The following is a 23,098-nucleotide window of genomic DNA, read 5'->3' as shown; positions in this document are numbered from 1 at the left end:
ACATATCTTATTCGAAATACATTCACTCACACAGCCAAACGTCCAGACACAAGAACACATACTCACATACAAGAGCACACACAAACATATAAAACATACAAACTAAAATATACACTTACATACAAAACGCAAACTAAGACACAAACATGTAAAAGAACACAGAAAATACTCAGTCACCCATTAAAAGACACACACTCACAACACAACTCTGTTTTACTCTGTACACGACACGGAGTTGTGTACTCAGAACACAACTCTGTTTTACTCTGTAATTTAAACAATGTGCTAGTCTAACATAGCTTGCCCCAAGCAGGGATACATGTAGACCTTAAAAGGGTTACTCCAGCCCTTAAAACTAATTTAGGACTTTTCTTTCAAACTTACATCTAGGGACACAAAAAAACACAAAAGATACACACTTACAGAGACACATAAAAATACACACACTCACATACATGGACATACATGGATAAAAGACACATTCGCATACAGGAACACTGATACATAGAAACAAAGAATTGTGAAAAGACTTCACAATTGTCTACATTTTCTTGCCCAGTGAATAAGCTCCCCTATATACAAACTGGCACAATAGGGGTTTAACCGCAAAATTGCAATGTCCACATTACATTTATAAAGCGATAACTAACAATACTGGTGATATATACAGTTTGTCAAGATAATCGAAAGACAAGGATACAATGTGATCTTGTACAAAGCAGCATGGTTAACACAGGCAAAACAAGCAATTTTAGTTTAATATGACCTGCATTTCAGAACTTAATTTGTTTCCCTTGATGGAGTGCATATGCTTCTGTTGACTTCCCTGTGAGATGCTTTAACATGGCAGTACCTGACGTCAACAGATGCTTACATAATACTGCTATTTTTACATTTCTCTTATCCTTGCTGCATTCGTTTTATCCTGAGAGACAGATATAGGAGGTGCTGAACTAGCTCTCAACCATACCTTATGAACTAGGGGCACAAAATATTTTAGTAGCTGTTTTCATTTCCCTCCTTTTCCGAATGCATATTCTAATTATTTTTAAGAACCTATTTAAAAACCAGCACACACTAGGAGGGTGATACAGTTTTACAGAGGAGTTTGTTTATTTATTAAAGGTGAGTGCAAACTTGGACATTGATATTAACTATTCATTTCATACGATATCAATAAATTATGAGCAGAAGTTCATGTCATAAATTTTTCTATCCATTAAAAGTTAATTTGTAGTGATGATGAAATGAAAGTTATAAACCCCATAGGATAGGCAGAGTTAAAATATGAAATGGGAATTGCTGGGAATGGGCCAAGGCATTTTAAATGTTAGGCCAAAATAGTAAAATGTAAAAAAAAACACAACAGAGTATTAGCATCTTCTCTCAAAATGACTGATAATAAAATGATTAATTAACAATGGCACTATTTCGAATTACATGTGTAATGTATTACCAAGTACCTGTTGATCAGTGACAAAGGACATTTGGGTCAAAGGGAATGATCAGTCACACATCCGCAGATCTATTTCATATTGGGGTACATATGTGGTCCATGGGACTTGCTATTTATTGTTTGATTTGTTTTAATATTACTCAAACTTGAATGGACGAGTTGGATGAATGAGATGAGTAGGTAGTTTTATAGCAAGCGTAGCAATTAGACATTATTACATATGGCACCATTGCCTTTCTTTTCAGCTGACAAAGAATCCCACTGGGGCAAGTTCTGTAGCCTTTTGAATTCCTACCTTTTCAATCAGAACAAGAAATTATAGTGAAATGCAATGAATACCAGCCTGGCAAGAAGCAAAATAATTATGAGAAAATTATGTTTTTGTCAGTCAACCAAGATTTTAAAAAACATAACACGTAATTGAAAAGTACATTAATCCTTCAGGGAAATAATATCTATTTTATTAGAAAAATCACTAATCTATTCTTTTCTTTGACCACACTATCTATTATGTTTTTCTTCTGTTAAGTTATTTATTATTGTTCTTTTCCTGTGCCACATAAGAAAACAATTCAATATTGTTCAGTATATTTAACTAACACCCTTCCCAGCTTGCCATTTAAGAGGAAGAAATAAGTATAATATTGTGTTTCTTATAAATCTTATGCATTGTCTGCATACAGAATGTTAAACATCCAATCAGAAATATTCATGCATCGCTTTTCACCTTTTCTGTATATATATATATATATATACACAACTGATAGATGATCAAGTGGCAAATAAAATCAAAGGTCAAATGACTCTTGACTAGATTCCAGTATTGAAAAAACTTAATAAACCTCTAATAACATAGATGGCATACAAATAATTATATTTTTTATTAAAAATTAAAATCCAAAGCTAGCCAGATAATGTGTGCGAAAGTCTGTTCTATGCATGTGTTAGTTTTATCTTATTTACAAATTAAATGCCATAGTTAACAAAAAAAAAGTAAAAGAAAAAAAAAGAGTTCAAACCATATTATTATTATTTATAAAGGACCAGCAACTTCTGCAGCGCTGTACAATGGGTAGACTAACAGACGCGTATTTGTAACCAGACGAGTCGGACACACCGGATCGAAGGGGTTGAGGGCCCTGCTCAATGAGCTTACATGCTAGAGGGAGTGGGGTATAGTTACACAAAAGGTAAGGCTAGGGTAGAAAAGTAGGTTAGGAGGATAGCATTCGCTGAGGGCTTAGTGTTTTGTTTTGATGACAGTTTCAGGAGAGGAATCAGGGTGCGGGAAGGGAAGGCTGTCACAGTTTAATTGATATGCTTATATGCATGCAGTCATTTGTATCTGAGAACAAGAAAAATATTTAAGAGCTGTATCAAAAGATAAGATAATGTATAAGGAACAGAGACAATTAGTGTAATGGCAAGCATATGAAATGAAAATTTCACAACAGATGAAGATATCCAATAAATTAAAACTCAATTATCTCTGGGTATAATGATTAGAACCTAGGTAAGTCATACAAATCCAGTGATTATACTGATCAAAATGTTTTAGCAGGAAGGTTCTTTGATTATGTAAAAAACAGAGAATATAAGAACTTTGAGAATTGACAAGAGCTTAGAGAAACTCAATAGCTTGCCCTTAGGTTAGTCCCCGATCAGGGCTCAAAAATATTTTTGCTCACTTGTACCATTACAGAGAAAACGACATCATTTGTATATCAGACTGATCCCACCGATAAGAGCAGTTCACAACCGAAATGCCAGCAAGAGATGCCTCTGCACGAGAGATACAGCAATTACAATTTTCTTCAGTTGGGTTTATTAAATTCCGCTGATTTTCACTGTTTAGTCATTGTCTACCTGATTGAAACTGCATTAAGCTGAATAGAAACCTAATATTTTTATACGGATCTCCAGCAATCTGTAAACTAATTTTAAAATAATTCAAGCCAAATTGTAACCGAATGTCCCAACTGTACGAAAAAAAACAAAAAACAAACAAACACTACTAACATAAGAATAGGGTTTGAGAAGATTTAGACGGATGGTATTATTATAAAATATATGCTGTGTTAAAGTTAGCAATAGGGTGCAATTGCTTTGTTCTACACTGAACAAAATTATAAACGCAACACTTTTGTTTTTGTGCCCCATTTTTCATGAGCTGAACTCAAAGACTTTTTCTTTGTACACAAAAGGCCTACATCTCTCAAATATTGTTCACATATCTGTCTAAATCTGTGTTAGTGAGCACTTCTCCTTTGCCGAGATAATCCATCCACCTCACAGGTGTGGCATATCAAGATGCTGATTAGACAGCATGATCATTGCACAGGTGTGCCTCAGGCTGGCCACAATAAAAGGCAGGACTCAACTGATAACATACTTACTCTGCTTAACCCTTTAAGACCGGAGGGCGTACAATTACGTCCTTTTTAAAGCAGCTCTAAACGCCGCCGGGTGTAATTGTACGCCATCCGTTTTTTTAATATATATATATTTATATATAATATAAAAAAAATGTGTAAATACGTAAAAAAATTAAATTAAAAAAATAACTAAAAAGAAATAATTAAAAAATATATAGATGTGTGTTATTTCGTTCTAACTGTATTGTGATATTAATATATATATATATTTATATCAAAATACATGTAGAACGAAATAATATATATATCTATATACATAAATATATATATACCAATATATAAATATACATATACCAATATATAAATAAAAATATAAAAAAAAATTATATATATATATACGTATATATACACATATGTATATATATATACATATATTAATTCTACACATATATTTACGTAATATTTTTACATAATTAGGTATCCTAATTAATTACAATTAGCGGGACCTGCCTGACAACCCATGCCGAAAGTTTAGGGAATTTAATTTGCTAGCACTATATTTAACCCTATAACTTTCCAAGACACCATAAAACCTGTACATTGGGGGTACTGTTTTTGTCAGGATCCCGCGGGCGGCTGCGAGGGGAGGCTGCAGTCCGCTCGCGGCACTCACCCTCCAGCCGTCCGCGGCCCCCTTCCTGCCATGTGTTCGGCGGGCGGCATCCTCCCAGCCACGGATGCCGCCCGCGTCTTCCTCCAAGTCCCTCAGCGGCAGCATGCATGACGCTGCACGCTGGGAGACCGCCCAATTTGTTACACGCCGGGGTCAGTCACCTGACCCGGCGTTAAAGGCACAGTGCCTCAATCACAGTGGGAGGTTTAGATATCTCCCACGTGTGATTGTTAATTCTGATTGGAAATTATCCAATCAGAATTAACCTTCTGGTTTAAATACTTACCTTTCCTGTTCCTCCCTGCCCTGTTGTGGTCTTTGCTTTATAGTATTGATTCTGAACGTGTGCTTTCTGGTTACGTACTCTCTGGCTTGTTATACTGACTTTGTGACTTTCTCCTACCCTTTGACCTCGGCTTGTTTCTCGTTATTCTGTTTTCTGGTTCCCCTTACTCGGCTTGTCTCCTGACTATTCTGTGTGTGCTCAACCCGGATACTCTAAGGACCGGTACTGCACACTTTCTGTGTGTGTCTGTGTGTGTGTTAGCATGTTGGGTTCCCCGAATCGTGACATTACAACAGGGCCATAATGGAACCTGCTGACATACCACAGCTCCTAGTTAATCAGGAGGCTAGAATGGATGGCTTGGACCACCGTATGGATCAGTTTGCTCAAGCTTTGCAAACCACACTGGCTCGTACTGCACACTTGCAGCCTGCTGTTCAGGAGGCTGCTGCTGCTGTGCCCGAGCCCATTTCCACTCCGGTACCCGTTCCTGCTCATGTAGTGCATATGACGCCGCCACAGCGCTACAGCGGTGACCCAGCATTGTGTCGTGGTTTCCTCAACCAAATCGACATCCATTTGGTGATGAATCCACGTTCCTATCCCACTGACAGATCTAAAATAGCCTTTTTGATAAACCACTTGTCAGGGAGAGCTTTAGCATGGGCTAATCCCATGTGGGAGAATGCTTCCCCAATGTCCTTTGCAGACTTTTTGACCGCTTTCAAACGCACATTTGATCAACCCGGTAGGGTTGCTTCTGCTGGCAAAGCTCTGCTTAGGGTACGACAGGGTAATAGATCTGTAGCGGATTACACTATCGAATTCCGCACTCTAGCAGCTGAAGTGGTTTGGAACAATGACGCCCTCGTAACAGCCTTTCAGGAGGGTTTGGCCGCTTACATACTGGATGAAATAGCATCCAGGGAATTGCCTGTTCTTTTGGATGATGTTATAGACTATGTGATCCTTATTGATAACCGTATTAGAGAGAGGCGTAGTCAAAGACGGCTGTATACACGGGTGTTACCTGCTCTACCCAGTACTGCATTACTAGCACTACCCGCTCCTAGGCCACCATCCCCTGAACCCATGCAATTGGGCGCTACGGGGTTAACTGAGGCTGAAAGAGCGTACCGTAGAAGGGAGGGGTTATGCCTTTATTGTGGAAAGAGGGGGCACCACTGTAATGCCTGCCCTAAGGTACAGGGAAACTACAGCACCTAAGGCCTAGAGAGGGGTCGGCCTCGGGTGTTATGACTTTGTCCCCTCATGTGTCCATCTCCAGACCGTTTATTACGGTTTCTCTTTTGGTCAATAAAACCACCATAACAACTAAAGCCTTGATCGATTCAGGTGCGGCAGACAACCTTATGGATGAGAACTTTGCCAAAACCGCAACCTTGACTTTGATCCAAAAGGCCACACCCTTGGCCGTTGAGGCCATAGATGGTAGACCGCTTGAGAAACCTCTGGTAACCCATGAAACCCAAGAAATCATTATGTCTGTGGGTGCTTTGCACAAGGAAAGGTTAACCTTCCAAATAATTGACTCCCCTACTGCTTCCATCGTTCTGGGTTTTCCCTGGTTAGTTAAGCACAACCCGGTACTTGACTGGGGTTGTTTAGATATACTCTCCTGGGGGGAATCTTGTCAACGAGATTGTATGGCTCATGTACGTCCTGTTTGTTCACTCAATGTGCCCACGGCTAAACCACTTTCTGTTTCTGTCCCTTCTGTATATGCAGACCTTGCATTGGTTTTTGAAAAAAGGGAGGCAGATAAGCTACCCCCACATCGGGAGTATGACTGTGCCATAAACCTGTTACCGGGTACTATGCCTCCTAGGGGTAAGGTCTACCCTCTTTCTGAGAAAGAAAACCAGATCATGGAGGAGTACATACGGGAATCCTCAAGTAAAGGTTTTATTAGAAGGTCCTCCTCTCCTGCTGGTGCTGGTTTCTTTTTTGTGGCAAAGAAGGAGGGCGACTTGAGGCCATGTATAGACTACAGGGGTCTGAACAACATAACGATTAAAAATGCCTACCCTATCCCCCTCATCACTGAGTTGTTTGATCGTGTGAAATGTTCTAAGTTCTTCACCAAATTAGACCTCAGGGGAGCTTATAACCTCGTCCGTATAAAGGAGAATGACGAGTGGAAAACAGCGTTTAATACGCGCAGTGGGCATTACGAATATCTGGTCATGCCTTTTGGACTGTGTAATGCCCCTGCTGTGTTTCAGGACCTCATAAACGATGTCCTTAGGGATCTTTTGCATGTCTGTGCCGTGGTGTACCTTGACGACATACTTGTGTATTCCCCTGATTTGAAGTCACACCATAATCATGTTAGGATGGTGCTCAAGAAATTATTACAGAACGGACTCTACTGTAAGTTAGAAAAATGTTTGTTCGATCAAACCTCTGTGCAATTCCTTGGATATATAATTACTGAACAGGGTTTCAGTATGGATCCTGCTAAATTGGAAGCCATACTGTCCTGGCCACTTCCCCAAGGACTTAAGGCTATCCAGCCCTTAAGGCCTTCGAAACTCTCAAGAAGGCATTTGCCTCTGCTCCAGTACTGCACCACCCTAATCCTTCTCTTCCCTTTGGTATGGAAGTAGACGCTTCTGAATCGGGTGTGGGAGCAGTACTGTCACAGAGGTTATCACATGACGAACCCCTCCATCCCTGTTGTTTCTTTTCAAAAAGGTTGTCCGATCCAGAAAAGAATTACGATGTTGGGAACAGGGAACTATTAGCTATTGTGTTAGCTTTTAAGGAATGGAGGTACTTATTAGAGGGTTCTAGACACAAAATCATGGTTATTACTGATCATAAAAACCTCTCCTATATAGCTGACGCTAGAAGGTTATCTGCCCTGCAGGCTAGATGGTCTCTATTCCTTTCACGCTTTCAATACGTCATAACCTATAGACCTGGTTGCCGTAATGCCAAAGCTGACGCTATCTCCCGACAGCATGAACCTTTAGAATTTGTTAACCCGACTCCTGGACCTATTGTTCCTGCGTCTCAGATAATAGCTGCTACCCGTTTGGTTGTTTCGTCTCCTTTTCTTGATAGTATTAAGACATACCAAACCCAAGCACCCCCTGAGACGCCGGCTGGTAAACTATATGTTAAAACAAAGGACAGAAAAAAGCTGTTAACTTTATTTCACACCGCCAAAACTGCTGGTCATCCGGGGGTAACCAAAACCTATATGGGCCTCCTTCAACAGTTCTGGTGGCCTTCACTTAAGCAGGACGTAGTAGATTTTGTACAGGCTTGTCGGGTCTGTACGCAGTGTAAGTCCCCTAATGTGAGACCCCCGGGTCTACTCTTGCCTCTGTCTATACCAAAGAAACCATGGACCCACTTATCAATGGATTTCATTGTAGACCTTCCTCTTTCTGATGGTCAGACAGTGATATTGACTGTGATGGATAGGTTCTCTAAAATGACGCACTTTATTCCACTTAGAAAGCTTCCTTCTGCGGTTCAGTTGGCTCAAGTGTTTGCCAAAGAAGTGTTCCGCTTGCATGGGGTTCCTCAGGATATCGTGTCTGACAGGGGTCCTCAATTTGTCTCTCGGTTTTGGAGGGGCTTTTGTGCTGAGATGGGGGTCTCCTTGTCGTTCACTTCCTCCTATCACCCGCAATCTAATGGTGCAGCCGAACGTGCTAACCAGTCTGTGGAATTGTATTTGCGCTGCTTAACTAATGCGCACCAGGACGACTGGTCTCACCTCCTTCCGTGGGCTGAGTTTGCCAGGAATACGGTGTCTCACTCGTCTACTGGCTTAAGTCCTTTTGAGGTTGCTTATGGGTTTCGGCCTTCTGTCCTTCCCGGTGCGTTCTCCGACAAGGGAATGCCCGCCTTGGACCAGCAACTCACCTCTTTGCGGAAGATGTGGGATCAGGTCCATGTTGCGCTGTCTCGTTCAGCAGCTGCTCAGAAGAGGTTTGCTGATCGCCGTAGGGTTGCGGCCCCTTCTTATGTTCCGGGTGATAGGGTATGGTTGTCCTCCAGGAACCTCCGTCTCAAGGTTCCCTCGATGAAATTTGCTCCCAGATTTCTTGGTCCCTACAAGGTGTTACGTAGGGTTAACCCCGTTTCCTACTCCCTTGACCTGCCTCCTTCCATGCGTATTCCGAACACGTTTCACGTCTCGCTTTTGAAACCCTTGCTGTGTAACCGGTTCTCTCGTCCCCTCAGGCGGCCCGTTTCCCCTCGCGCAGTCCCCAGTGACGTGTACGAGGTGGCTGCCCTTCTCGACTCTCGTGTTTCTAGGGGTCGGCTGCAATATCTGGTGGATTGGAAGGGGTACGGTCCTGAGGAGCGGTCTTGGGTTTCGAGCTCTGATTTGCACGCTCCCTCTTTGGTCCGCTCCTTTCATGCCCGGTTTCCTTTGAAGCCTTCTGCTTCCCGCCCTCCGGGCGGTCTTCGAGGGGGGGGGTAATGTCAGGATCCCGCGGGTGGCTGCGAGGGGAGGCTGCAGTCCGCTCGCGGCACCCACCCTCCAGCAGTCCGCGGTCCCCTTCCTGCCATGTGTTCGGCGGGCGGCATCCTCCCAGCCACGGATGCCGCCCACGTCTTCCTCCAAGTCCCTCAGCGGCAGCATGCATGACGCTGCACGCTGGGAGACCGCCCAATTTGTTACACGCCGGGGTCAGTCACCTGACCCGGCGTTAAAGGCACAGTACCTCAATCACAGTGGGAGGTTTAGATATCTCCCACGTGTGATTGTTAATTCTGATTGGAAATTATCCAATCAGAATTAACCTTCTGGTTTAAATACTTACCTTTCCTGTTCCTCCCTGCCCTGTTGTGGTCTTTGCTTTATAGTATTGATTCTGAACGTGTGCTTTCTGGTTACGTACTCTCTGGCTTGTTATACTGACTTTGTGACTTTCTCCTACCCTTTGACCTCGGCTTGTTTCTCGTTATTCTGTTTTCTGGTTCCCCTTACTCGGCTTGTTTCCTGACTATTCTGTGTGTGCTCAACCCGGCCACTCTAAGGACCGGTACTGCACACTTTCTGTGTGTGTGTCTGTGTGTGTGTTAGCGTGTTGGGTTCCCCGAATCGTGACAGTTTTACTCGGGAGACTTTGCTGAACACAAATATTAGTGTTTCAAAACAGTAAAATGTATTACAACGATGATATCGCCAGTAAAAGTGATTTTTTTTTGCATTTTTTACGCACAAACAGCACTTACACGGACGATATTATTGCTGCCATACTTTTTACTTACTTTTGTTTTGAAACACAAATATTTGTGTTCAGCGAAGTCTCCCGAGTACAACAGTACCCCCCATGTACAGGTTTTATGGTGTTTTCAAAAGTTACAGCGTCAAATATAAGGCTTGTGTTTCATTTTTTTCACATTAAAATTCGCCAGATTGCCTACGTTGCCTTTGTGACCCTATGGTAGCCCAAGAATGAAAATTACCCCTATGATTGCAAATGGGGTATGTCCAGTCTTTTTTAGTAGCCACTTAGTCACAAACACTGGGCAAAATTGGCGTTTTTTGCATTTTTCCCACACAAACAAATACTAACGCTAACTTTGGCCAGTGTTTGTGACCAAATGGCTACTAAAAAAGACTGGACATACCCCATTTGCAATACCTTGGGTTGTCTACTATTGCAAATGGTATGCCATTATGGGTGTAAATTTAATTCCTGGGCTACCATACAGTCTCCATGGCAACGTAACCAATCTGGCGAATTTCAATTTCAAATGTAACGTGCTATATTTGACCCTGTAACTTCCCAAAACACCATAAAACCTGTACATAGGGTGAATTACGGTTGGACAGACATATAGCGCAAATGCCAGGTTTTGTTTACGTTTTGTTTTGTTCACAACTTGTACATTTGGCTCAGTCCTTAAGGGGTTAATACAGCGCTACTATACTACTGCCTATTAAGTGATGCCTGTATCATTTACATATATTATGCCAGCTTCTACCTCTACTTAAACGACTTTAAACTAGACAAGCATGGTTCGACTGTTTATTATTATTACCATACGTCTTATTTTACTGAAGCAATGAAAGTTTCTGTTAAGGGTGCCCGCTCAACTTAACCCCTTAAGGACAGAGCTTCAGAAGCTTGACTTACGCTTAATGACACAAGCAATTTTTGCATTTTCTTGCTGTTTGCGTTCAACTGCAATTTGCATCTCTCTCATTTATTGCACCGACACATATTATATACTGTTTTTTAAAGGACAGAAAGGGCTTTAATTTGATATAACATATATATATATATAAATGCTTACTTATTATAAAAAAAATACAAAAAAATGAAAAATATTGTTTTTTTTTTTACAGTTTTTGCAATCATAATGTGTGCATAATTAGTGCAGGTTAAGGAAAGTAATTAAAAATAAATTCATTTATTTGTTCTGATTTACAGAATATATAATGTGTCTGGGATTTTCAGTTTTTTTTGGTAGTTACAGGTCACAAAGCACAAGGAGTAAAATAAAATTTTAATGTGGAGCGATTTTAGAATTTGGTATGTTTGTCTTGTAAGCCTAATAGCCATAAAATAAAACAAAATTGCCACACAAAAGTATATATTTATATAAAGTAGACATCACAGGCTATTTACCTAAGGTTGTTTTGACACTTTCTACGTAGCCATTTTACCGCCAACCTCTGCTAAATATTGGAGTAAAATTGTGTTTTTGGGGGGTTTTCGCACACAAACGTATAACAAAGAACTTCTCATGTGTATTTTGTAAAGTTGGTGTGTGCTATTCCTGTACAAAGTTTTATTATGTGTTCAGTTACTTCTGCTGAGTACAACGGTACCCCCATTGTATGTCTTTGGCACTATTTTGTGAAGCTACAGTGCCATATAGGAGACCTGTCCTTTTCAGTATTCACAGTAGAATTTTGAGAGACGGATTTAATGAGCCCATGCTTCCATTTGGGGTATTATAACAGTTTGACTGTTCAAAAACCCCAACAAAGGCCTACCATTTGTAAAAGTAGACACTCCAGGGTATCTCATAAGGTGCATATTGTGCCTTAACATGCCCCCATTTTTTTACCATTACATGCCAAAGTATGTGGTAAAAAATAATTTTGTGCATTTTTTACATACGGATTGCATTTTTGCTGGGCATTTTGTATATTTCATATGTGCCACTAAGTTCAAACCCCTCAAATTATGCTCAGCTAAGTCTTCTGAGTAAAAGGACACCCCCATTGTATGTCTATGGCACTATTTCGTGAAGCTACAGTGCCATACAGGAGACCTGTCCTTTTCAGTATTCACAGTAGAATTTTGAGAGACGGATTTAATGAGCCTATGCTTCCATTTGGGGTATTATAACAGTTTGACTGTTCAAAAACCCCCACAAAGGCCTACCATTTGTAAAAGTAGACACTCCAGGGTATCTCATAAGGTGCATATTGTGCCTTAACATGCCCCCATTTTTTTACCATTACATGCCAAAGTATGTGGTAAAAAATAATTTTGTGCATTTTTTACATACGGATTGCATTTTTGCTGGGCATTTTGTATATTTCATATGTGCCACTAAGTTCAAACCCCCCAAATTATGCTCAGCTAAGTCTTCTGAGTAAAAGGACACCCCCATTGTATGTCTATGGCACTATTTCGTGAAGCTACAGTGCCATACAGGAGACCTGTCCTTTTCAGTATTCACAGTAGAATTTTGAGAGACGGATTTAATGAGCCTATGCTTCCATTTGGGGTATTATAACAGTTTGACTGTTCAAAAACCCCCACAAAGGCCTACCATTTGTAAAAGTAGACACTCCAGGGTATCTCATAAGGTGCATATTGTGCCTTAACATGCCCCCATTTTTTTACCATTACATGCCAAATTATGTGGTAAAAAATAATTTTGTGCATTTTTTACATACGGATTGCATTTTTGCTGGGCATTTTGTACATTTCATATGTGCCACTAAGTTCAAACCCCCCAAATTATGCTCAGCTAAGTCTTCTGAGTAAAAAGACATCCCCAATGAATGTCTTTGGCACTATTTTGTGAAGCTACAGTGGCATATTGGAGACCAAGCCATATCAGTTTTTACAGAACTTTGAATTTTGACGCTGGGCCTATGTGCAATTTCCAAGCATCTTCGTAAGTTTTAAATTCAAACTACCCCACAAAGGCCTACCATTTCTTAAAGTAGACACCCCAGGGTATTTCAAAAGGCATATTTTGAACCTTAGCGTGGGATAATTTTTCCGCTAGCTTGTACCAGGTGTAGTGGTAATAAGCGTTTTTTCTGCCTTTTTGACACACAAAGTGAGTTTGCACAGTATATTTTGCAAACCTTATGTGTACCACCACTCTATAATACTTTATATGTTGCTCAGCTATGTCGGCGGAGTACAAAAATACCCCCGTATGTACCTTTGCCAGGTATATGTGGACATCGGAGGGGCACATTTGGGACACAGCCATTCCATTTTTTTTTTCAAACTTTAAATTTTTACGCTGTGCCCATGTCCCATTTTAGAGTATTTTACCAGGCTATATAATCCAAATACCCCATAAAGCCATACCATTTCTTAAAGAAGACATCCCAGGGTATTTCAAAAGGCATATTTTGAAAGTTGGGCTATTTAGCACTAAAACTCACAATTCCAATGTCAATACTATGAGACTTACAATTCTGACACTCATACAGCAGAGTCAGAAATCATTATTCATTTCCTGGCTTGAATATTTCAATGTAGCAATAATAGTAGATACTATAGATCAGCCCTAGGTTCATCAATGGGAAACTGACAGTCCGTCATCGCTCCTTTACTTACAGCAAAATTACATTTGCGCTATCAATTAGTCAGTTTGGAGGCTTAGTTGCAGGCATTAAAAGTAGAGACAGTGCTGCATTGAGGTGCTAATTTTTTCCCACAGAGATTAACGGGATCTATTAGCAACTGCCTTTTTGTTTTAAATGTTTCTTTATTTTGAAGCACATAATGTAAGCATACATACAGCCAATTGAGAAATAAAATATATGGTCATGGTCAACCTACGCAGAGGCTTATTGAGGCAACTTGATATAGAACTGTGATGTTCCAAGAAGCCACTTTCACAGAGATTCTGAATAACACATGCGATCATAAGGTAGGCATAAAAAAATATGACTGTATCTGGCAAGGTTATAAAGCATAGAAAACAATCATCAGCAAAACAGGACATAATATCAAACGGCAAGGAGTAACTCAATTAAACCTAATCAATGTATTCTACTTGGGTGCCAGTAAGGTAGATTCCCAACTGTGTGATTCGGAGTGTAGCTTGATAAAAAATGATCGTAATGCGAATTTGGCAATATTGCACAAATATAACCCTTCTTTATTCGAACTATATAATCTTAGAAAGAAAATCCTAATACCAAAACCTCATTTGGTATAATAAATCACAATTGGGAAACACAAAAGTAACATATGTACCAATACGAGATAAAGAGTTTGTGAATATGCTTAAGATACGTATTGCAAACAATGAGTTGCTTATTCAAAATGAACAACCCGATATCAGAAACACAACAACATTTTTTTCAAGAAATGTAAGCCCTTAATTATGCCATCTACATGAAAATCCTCAGTCTGGCACTGACGGGAGTATGTCCCAGTGCCTCCAGGGATCTTGTGCAACTGGCTTTTTGTAGCGGCAACCCATTGCTACTTGTGATACTAAACAACCGGCACTTTAGCGAGCAGCAGCTGGCAATACAAAGTAGGGAAGAGATATGGAAATATGTCAGCTCAAGGGCAGGCATAGGATTGCTGGGGTAAATATATTTAGAAGTCACACAGTCTATCTCATAAATAGACAATATTTTTCGTTGGCCGTTTTCCAACTTGCTTTGAGAATTTTCTAAACCAGGGTACTTGAATTTATAGATATTAGTGATATGTGCAAATAAAATAGCTCTAGATTTTCAGTGTAGCCCTAGCAAGTCAACTACAATCTTTTATTTTCATAATCTCGTTTGCATTCCCAAAGATACCTTTTGAATTCTCTTTCATAGACCTGCAATTTACAAAAACATGGAATCTAAATTTAGGAGAGAACAAAATAATATGCGAGCAAAGCTTCTCTTTTTCATCCAAATTACCGGCATGGAACACAGAGTACAGTGTGTTATCTCTTATATACAACAGCAATATAATTGTCCAGGGTATGTTAGACAGAAGCTTTTAGACAGTGTGTTATCTTTTATATACAACAGCAATATAATTGTCCAGGGTATGATAGACAGAAGCTTTTTTGCTAGCATTTGTCAGACTACGGTTGATCCCACTCTTAACCCTAGAATGTTTTCATTGTCACAGCATGATATAACTTTTTAAAATTATAATGTTTGCAAGAATTATTTCAGTAAAGGAGATAATGAAATATATATATATATAAAAAAAACACTCTCTAAACAGATTTGTGTCTCAATAACTCAGTCTAGTCTACAGAGTTAACAGTAGGTGGCGCTCCGTTGCTCCCTCTACAATTAATATCGTAGGTCAACCTTTCAATTTTCTGAAAATTTCTGTTGTTTCAAAACAGTCTATTTCATAGTTCCTTCTTATAATACAAATTATTGTTATTATAAACCACGAACTCCTGTAATGAATAATTCATCTTTATTTTAGAATTAAAATAATCTTAACTGTCCTCATTAGATATAAAAGTTATATTATAGCTGCATATTTAAAGAAAGATAGCATGTATCCTGTTCAAATGCTATGAAATGATTTAAACACTTTATATGAATAGTGAAGTCTTATGTGAGAAATAATGCAACATGATTTACAAGCTCCAACCTCACTTCAAATCTTTTAGGTTGTTGCTTACGCATTATGTAACTCCTTTTCCCCAGAATTGGTAGAATTAGCATTTATATTGCATTTGTTCTCGTACAAGATTGCTAAAGCACTGCACTTTTTTCGCATATTTCCCGAAACTGGTATTGTGGCATGCCTAAATACAACAGGGTCTTTTGTTTTAACTAACATAATGTGCTTGTCTGTCTGCTCATCTGACTCTCTCTGACTGTTTGTTTGGATCCATCCACCCATCCATTCATTCATCCATCCATCCATCCACCCATACATTCATTCATTCATCCATCCATCCACCCATCCATCCATCCATTCATCCATCCATCCACCCATCCATTCATCCGACCACACACCTATCCATCCATGTATCCACCCACCCATCCATCCACCAACCCACCCATCTGACCACCCACCTATACACCCATCAATCTATCCATCCATCTACTTATCCATCCACCCATTAATCCGACCACCCACCTATCCATCCATGTATAAACCCACCCATTCATTTATTCATCCATCCATCCATCCATTCACCCATTCATCCGACCACCCACCTATCAATGCGCCCATCCACTTGCCCATCCATCCACCCACCCATCCACCAACCCACTCATACATCTGACCACCCACCTTCCATCCATCAATCTATCCATCCATCTACATATCCATCCACCCATTAATCTGACCACCCACCTACCCATCCATGTATAAATCCACCCATTCATTCATTCATCCATCCACCCATTCATCCGACCACCCACCTATCAATGCGAACATCCACTTATCCATCCACCCACCCATCCATTCGTCAATAGAGATGCGTAATGTCAGAATTACAGCCACTAGAGGTGGCATTGAGCCAGTGGCCTAGCATGGGTTGCCAGCACCCGGGGCAATGCAAGTATGGTGACACCTAACCTGTAAACCATTAGCACTCTCCAAGTCTCTTAACCAGTGCCTAGATAGCTTTGCTCCTCTTGCCCTACCCTCCTCGTGTCCCTGATGTGTGTAGCACTGATAGTTGTGGTGCGAAATTTGTAAAATCCACTTCAAGTAATGTGTATAGTCTATTACTTTTTAAATTTTGCACCCATAAGAACTCTGCACCCAGGGCTCCACCCACTGTACAACTGACCCTGTGGCTCCCCACACACTATACCACCGACCCTGTGGCTCCACCCACACTATACCACCGACCCTGTGTCTCCACCCACACTATACCACTGCACAAGGCAGCACTGTAAACACTTCCTTTTCTCAGAAAAATCAGTGATTACACTGCTGAGGCTGCAGGGACAATCTTCTTGCGCCAAATTAATAACATTTAGCTATAGAGGTCCTAGTGCTTAGTGTCTCTTTTTTTTTTTTATAATTCTTTATTTTTCAGTGCATAAAGATATCACAACGTGTATGTGGTACCCCAACGGCATTCCACATACTATCAATAACAAGTATTACAGTGGGGTACATGTTGATGCTAGCACTTTTTTTTATATTTATATGAGGGATCGACTCTGTTACCAATAGCTTATGTGTAAGTTTTGTGTGTGGCACGTTGCTGGTTCAAAAGCTTGAGGTGAGAACTGGTCAGCTGTCAGGTTTTACAATGGTAGAGTGAGTTTTCTGATATGTGTAGTGTTGGTTGATGGTGTCCACTGCTTGTATTTTGTTGGGCTAGTGTGTCGAGTGTTAGGGCTAAGCTCCGCTCCACCGGGTGGCTTAAGCTAGGGGTACGGTAGCGTAGGCAGGCTTGCCTGGTAGATTAAAGGGTGAGTGTAGTGAAACATAAACATAGTGTCTCTTTAAAGACTCCATAAGCCTGTTTATTATTATTTGCTACTAGCCACATCATTATTTTGCAGGAAATTAAATCTGGAACATTATTGATTCACAGCATAAAGAAATTGCTGTTTCAAGTACATGATGAAAGGCATTGAAGGGGCAGTGTCATATTGTCAATAAATTAGACATATGCTAAGGTAGATCTAATTATATCTAGCTCATTTTCTTGTTTTTCCTTTGGTCTATTTTGCAGTGTTTCTCTGAGGTAGCAGTTGTTGTTTGGTGGTGTCATCCTTTGTTCAACTGTGAATGTTTTAGGTAGGCATGGTGGTGGTCTCATATCCATTACGATAATGATGACATATAATAATGGCTTTGACTTTTTAAGATGGCTGTGAATCATAAACAAGCACCCATTGGTTTCATCTGGATCAAAGTACGTTTTTTTTTCTGCTTTGTATTGTTTTTTTTTTAAATGCTTTTCGTTCCATTTCTATCAAAAACAAAACTTCAATAAGCCAACTCCATTGACATATTCTACATTCAGGCAGGCAGTCTCGTAGCTATGATTTGACTTCATGACTGTTTTCAGAATCCATAGAAGATGACAACCTTTTAAAAAAAATGCATTGAGTCTTTGTTGTAAATGAGACATGGCGAACTGAAAACGAATGTATTTCTTTGTAGAAAGAAAAATTAGCTGTAGGTTTTATTTTTAATGAAATGCTAACAGCTCAAGTCAGAAGCTAGTGATGTGAGGTTAAACTAAATTAATATTATTTGCTGGTAGACTCTTTCAGTAGATTATCTGACATGGCTTTCTCCTTGTCTTATTCTCATATACCCAGGGGACATTTTACCACTTAGTGGTAGAACAGAATTATTTCCTGTTTCAGGGATAAAAAAAAAAAAGATTGTATTTTTTGTCACCTAAGGAAAGTTTATGAAAACCTTATTTTTAACCAGGATTTTTGATAAAGCTGGTATAATTGGCTTCCACTTTTAAACATATGCAAGTTGGTTCAAACTGGTCAACAAGAATCTATCCAAATTGAGATCTAAAATGGCTTCTTCCACAATTTTAGTGGCTTCCCACTGGTTGGAATAAATTACTCATATTTGTCAGTATTCTGGGAACTGTCTGTAATTAATGTTTTTTTTAGAAATAGGAGGGAATCAAAGAATTCTCAAACGTGGTGGATGAATTCCGTCATTCTTTTTGCACAACTAATCTAAAAAGTGATGGTTTTCTTTATTGTTAATTCCGCAATTTTTCACAGCAATTTCTATTTCAGAAGACCACTAAATTCAAAGTAGTAGAATAACATTGTCATTAATGGTAAATGTTTTCATTAATGGTAAATTTTGCTAAGGTGCTAAGTGGTGTCCCTCAGGGTTCTTTTTAACATATTTATAAATGATCTTGAAATGGGCATTGAAAGCCATGTTTCGGTGTTTGCAGATGACACAAAACTCTGTAAAGTAATACAATGTGAGCAGGATATTGCTTTGCTGCAGAGGGATTTGGATAGATTGGGGGATTGGGCACTAAAATGGCAGATGAAATTTAACGTAGAGAAATGCAAAGTTATGCACTTCGGGGGGGAAGAATGCACAAGCAACTTACACCCTAAATGGTAGTGAATTAGGGATAACCACACACGAGAAGGATTTGGGAATTGTTATAGATAGTGATGTACCGAACTGTTCACTGGCGAATAGTTCCTGGTGAACATAGCGTGTTCGCGTTCCCCACGGCGGGCGAACACATGCGCGGTTCGATACGCCCCCTAGTCGTCATCATTGAGTAAACTTAGGGCTAGAACATCAATCTGCTTTTTATTTTTTTTTCTGTGTAATGTAATTGCAGTTGCCTGCCTGCCAGCTTCTGTGTCAGGCTCACAGTGGATACTGTGCCCACTTGCCCAATGCCACCACTCATATCTGGTGTCACAATAGCTTAAGCTTGCATTTAAAAACAAAAACATTTTTTTCACTGTAATAGATTGAATAGCAGTTAGTTGTCTGCAAGCGTCTGGGTGTCAGGCCTTCAGCGTGAACTCTGCCAACCTCTGCCAGTGTACTTTGCCACTCATATCTGGTGTCACAATAGCGTGCCTTTAAAAAGAAAAAAAGTTTTTCACTGTAAGCTAATAGCAGTTAGTTGTCTGCAAGCGTCTGGGTGTCAGGCCTTCCGCGTGTACTCTGCCAACCTCTGCCAGTGTACTTTGCCACTCATATCTGGTGTCACTATAGCGTGCCTTTAAAAAGAAAAAAAGTTTTTCACTGTAAGCTAATAGCAGTCAGTGTCCTTAAAGCGGGTGTCAGGCCTTCAGCGTGTACTCTGCCAACCTCTGCAAGTGCATTTTGCCACTCATATCTGGTGTCTCTATAGCGTGCCTCTAAAAAGAAAAAAAGTTTTTCACTGTAAGCTTATAGCAGTCAGTGTCCTTAAAGCGGGTGTCAGGCCTTCAGCGTGTACTCTGCCAACCTCTGCAAGTGCACTTTGCCACTCATATCTGGTGTCACTATAGCGTGCCTTTAAAAAGAAAAAAAGTTTTTCACTGTAAGCTAATAGCAGTCAGTGTCCTTAAAACGGGTGTCAGGCCTTCAGCGTGTACTCTGCCAACCTCTGCAAGTGCACTTTGCCACTCATATCTGGTGTCACTATAGCGTGCCTTTAAAAAGAAAAAAAGTTTTTCACTGTAAGCTAATAGCAGCCAGTGTCCTTAAAGCGGGTGTCAGGCCTTCAGCGTGTACTCTGCCAACCTCTGCAAGTGCACTTTGCCACTCATATCTGGTGTCACAATAGCGTGCCTTTAAAAAGAAAAAAAGTTTTTCACTGTAAGCTAATAGCAGTCAGTGTCCTTAAAGCGGGTGTCAGGCCTTCAGCGTGTACTCTGCCAACCTCTGCAAGTGCATTTTGCCACTCATATCTGATGTCTCTATAGCGTGCCTCTAAAAAGAAAAAAACATTTTCACTGTAAGCTTATAGCAGTCAGTGTCCTTAAAGCGGGTGTCAGGCCTTCAGCGTGTACTCTGCCAACCTCTGCAAGTGCACTTTGCCACTCATATCTGGTGTCACTATAGCGTGCCTTTAAAAAGAAAAAAAGTTTTTCTCTGTAAGCTAATAGCAGTCAGTGTCCTTAAAGCGGGTGTGTCAGGCCTTCAGCGTGTACTCTGCCAACCTCTGCCAGTGCACTTTGCCACTCATATCTGGTGTCTCTAAAGCGTGCCTTTAAAAATAAAAAAGTTTTTCACTGTAAGCTAATAGCAGTCAGTGTCCGTAAAGCGGGTGTCAGGCCTTCAGCGTGTACTCTGCCAACCTCTGCAAGTGCACTTTGCCACTCATATCTGGTGTCACTATAGTGTGCCTTTAAAAAGAAATAAGGTTTTCACTGTAAGCTAATAGCAGTCAGTGTCCTTAAAGCGGGTGTGTCAGGCCTTCAGCGTGTACTCTGCCAACCTCTGCCAGTGTACATTGCCACTCATATCTGGTGTCACAATAGCGTGCCTTTAAAAAGAAAAAAAGTTTTTCACTGTAAGCTAATAGCAGTCAGTGTCCTTCAAGCGGGTGTCAGGCCTTCAGCGTGTACTCTGCCAACCTCTGCAAGTGCACATTGCCACTCATATCTGGTGTCACTATAGCGTGCATTTATAACCAAAAAACTTTTTCCACTGTTATAGATTGAATAGCAGTTAGTTGTCTTCAAGCGGGTGTCAGGCCTACAGCGTGTACTCTGCCAGCCTCTGCCAGTGCACATTGCCACTCATATCTGGTCTCACAGTAGCTTGCACGCATAGCACCACTAATCCAAAAAAAAATGACAGGCAGAGGCAGGCCACCCCGCAGGGGTCATCGTGGTCGTGGTGCTGTGATTCCCTTTTGCCCTAGAATAATGCCCAGTTTTCAGAGGCCACGTACCCTGAACTTGAAAAGTTCTGAGGACACAGTTGACTGGCTAACACAGGACACCCAATCTTCTACAGCTTCCGCTCGGAACCTTGACACACCATCCTCCTCCAGCTTAGCTTCGGGCACCTCTCAAGATACCACTCACCTGCCTGCCGCCACCACCAACACTAGCACCACAGCTGCTTCACTTGGTATGTGAGAGGAGTTATTTACACATCCGTTTGAAGAAATGAGTGATGCGCAACCATTATTGCCAGAGGATGTAGATAACAGGTATATGTCTCAGGCAGGCAGCATTACACACATGGACATACGGTGTGATGATGATGATGTTGTACCCGCTGCTGCTTCCTTTGCTGAGTTGTCAGATACAAGTGAAGCGGTTGATGATGACGATGCGTCCATGGATGTCACGTGGGTGCCCGCTCGGCAAGAAGAAGAACAGGGCGAAAGTTCAGATGGGGAGACAGAGAGGAGGAGGAGGAGACGAGTTGGAAGCAGGGGGAGGTCGTCGCAAGGAGCTAGTGGCACAGTCAGACAGCATGCATCGGCACCCGGGGTCAGCCCGACAGCACGCCAATCAACGCATGCTGTGTCCACCACCAGAATGCCGTCATTGCAGAGCTCAGCAGTGTGGCATTTTTTTTGTGTGTCTGCCTCTGACAACAGCGATGCCATTTGCAACCTGTGCCAAAAGAAACTGAGTCGTGGGAAGTCCAACACCCACCTAGGTACAACTGCTTTGCGTAGGCACATGATCGCACATCACAAATGCCTATGGGATCAACACATGAGTACAAGCAGCACACAAACTCAAAGCCGCCATCCTCCTCCTGGTCCAGCATCTTCAGCCACGTCAACCACTGCTGTCCTCCTTGCCCCCTCTCAACCATCCGCCACTCCGTCTCTCGCCTTGAGCAGTTCCCGCTCATCTGCCCACAGTCAGGTGTCTGTCAAGGACATGTTTCAGCGTAAGAAGCCAATGTCAGAAAGTCACCGCCTTGCCCAGCGTCTGACAGCTGGCTTGTCTGAACTATTAGCCCGCCAGCTTTTACCATACAAGCTGGTGGAGTCTAAGGAGTTCAAAAAAATTGTGGCTATTGGGATACCACAGTGGAAGGTACCCGGACAAAATTTCTTTGCACAAAAGGCAATCCCAAACCTGTACTCAATTGTGCATAAGGAAGTAATGGCCTGTCTGGCACACAGTGTTGGGGCAATGGTCCATCTGACCACTGATACCTGGTCTGCAAAACATGGTCAGGGCAGGTATATCACCTACACTGCGCATTGGGTAAACCTGCTGACGGCTGCCAAGCATGGAATGCGTGGCTCTGCAGAGGAGTTGGTGACACCGCCACGACTTGCAGGCAGGCCTGCTGCCACCTCCTCTACTCCTCCTATTCCATCCTCTTCCTCGGCTAAGTCCTCTTCTGCTGCTGCGTCTTTCTCCATATCAACGGCACCCCCCCAGCTCCCCAGGTACTATTCCACATCCCGGATATGGCAGTGTCACGCCGTCTTGGGTATGACTTGCTTGAAAGCAGAGAGTCACACCGGACAAGCACTCCTGTCTGCCCTGAACGCACAGGTGGAAAAGTGGCTGACTCCGCAGCAACTGGATATCGGCAAAGTGGTTTGTGACAACGGAACAAATTTGTTGGCGGCATTGAAGTTGGGCAAGTTGACACATGTGCCGTGCATGGCACATGTGTGTAATCTGATCGTACAACGCTTTGTGCATAAGTACACAGGCT

The sequence above is a fragment of the Pelobates fuscus genome, chromosome 4 (genome assembly GCF_036172605.1).
Source record: "Pelobates fuscus isolate aPelFus1 chromosome 4, aPelFus1.pri, whole genome shotgun sequence".
Lineage (NCBI taxonomy): Eukaryota > Metazoa > Chordata > Amphibia > Anura > Pelobatidae > Pelobates > Pelobates fuscus.
The sequence above is the reverse complement of the archived record's forward strand: the minus strand, read 5'-3'. Positions refer to the sequence as shown.